The sequence below is a fragment of the Mandrillus leucophaeus genome, unplaced genomic scaffold, assembly GCF_000951045.1.
Source record: "Mandrillus leucophaeus isolate KB7577 unplaced genomic scaffold, Mleu.le_1.0 Scaffold53, whole genome shotgun sequence".
Lineage (NCBI taxonomy): Eukaryota > Metazoa > Chordata > Mammalia > Primates > Cercopithecidae > Mandrillus > Mandrillus leucophaeus.
The window spans coordinates 2,646,814-2,648,409 of NW_012105697.1; positions in this window are offsets into that span (position 1 = coordinate 2,646,814).

Below are 1,596 nucleotides of genomic sequence, written 5' to 3' on the forward strand. Positions count from 1 at the left end.
TGGGATTACAGGCTTGAGCCACCGCGCCCGGCCGAACTCTAGTCTTAGAGTTGTGCCTCGGTGTCCACATTTGATAGTGAGGATGATTATAGCATCTAACACATCGAGTTGTTTGGGAGGAGTAACTGAGCCAATATGTGTAAAATAATGTTACTGCTGCTGGATAAGGATGATGATGTGGCTGAAGCTAATGCTTTCTGTCTGCAAAGATGCTTTTTCCAAAACACACCATATTGCCTCTTTACACATTTTCAGGAGAGGGTAGAGGCTGTATTTTCCTTGCAGGCACAGTGTTGTGGTAGAAAGCACACTTTTAGAGTTAGACGGGTGTGGATTCAAATGCCATTTCAGCCATTTATTAGTTTCTTCATTTTGTCCATAAAAGGAAGAATGTAATGCTGGGCTTGCAGTTTTGTCCTGCGGGTCAAATAAAATGATGTAATAATAGAAGCAAAGCTCAGAGGTTGGTTAAGAGACAACTTCCGCAAAGATAGTTGAATTTCACGCTTGTGAGCAGAGAATCGAGGAGACCGTTGTAGATTTATCCTACTCGACCTAATTTGTGGTTCAGGACAGTGTTGTGAGTTCAAGAGCAGAGGGTAGATGCAAAAAGTCATAATCTTTCCTAGGTTCTCTGATCTTGGGAAGGGGCGAGTGGCTCTAGTTTCCCTTTAACATCCCACTGTGTGAGTGTGTCTATATGTACATGCATCAGTATTTGCTTATGGAGGAAAGGAAGGAAAAGGACCAAACAGGTACAAAGCCAGCCATCTCTCAGGCTTTCTTCTATACCATTTTTACTTTCTCACATTTATTAATCTGCCAGAGAGAAATTTAGAAGATGATGAAATGGCCAGTTCTGACTCTGAACCAAGCCTCTGAAGTCATACACCATTATACTCTTGGTCACAAAATCAGCTGTGAGTCTAAGTAGGTGGAGGCTACACAAGAGTATACATACCAGGAGGCAGGGATCATTCAGGGTCCACTTAGAAGGTGGCTTCCAGTTTCTTCCTTTTAAGAGTATGAGAATGCTCTGAGCTGGCCTCTCCATTCCATGGAATCCATAGGTCTTTAGTCAGCCATTTCCCAGTACACATTCCTGTGCCAAAGCACATGCAGAGTTCCAGTAGCTCCCTCTCCTGTTAACCATCACCCCGCCACACCCAGCCATATCCATCCTTCTGCCAGATTCCTTCTATTTCAGGATCACCCATTATCACTCAAATGTGATCAACTGTGGGGAGGTGGGCCATATTCTGTTGTGCATAGTAATCCAAGCAAGGAATCACACAACGAAGTGGGCTCTAACCCAATCTTAGCCACTTACTCTCTGAATGACCCTGGGCACCTCCCCCGATTTTTCTGACCTAAAATCTGTGCACTATAATAATAATAAATTTCCATGGAGGAAGAATAACCTTTTCAACAAACAGTGCTGCAGCAACTGGACATCCATAGCCAAGAAAGAAAAAGGATAAAAGGCTTTTCTCCAGTACTAATCCAGGAGAAAAATACATGTATTGCATCTTCCTTGTGACAATTGAGGATAGAATACGTGTGGTCTTCTCTCTCTGAGGACTTTTTTTTTTTTTT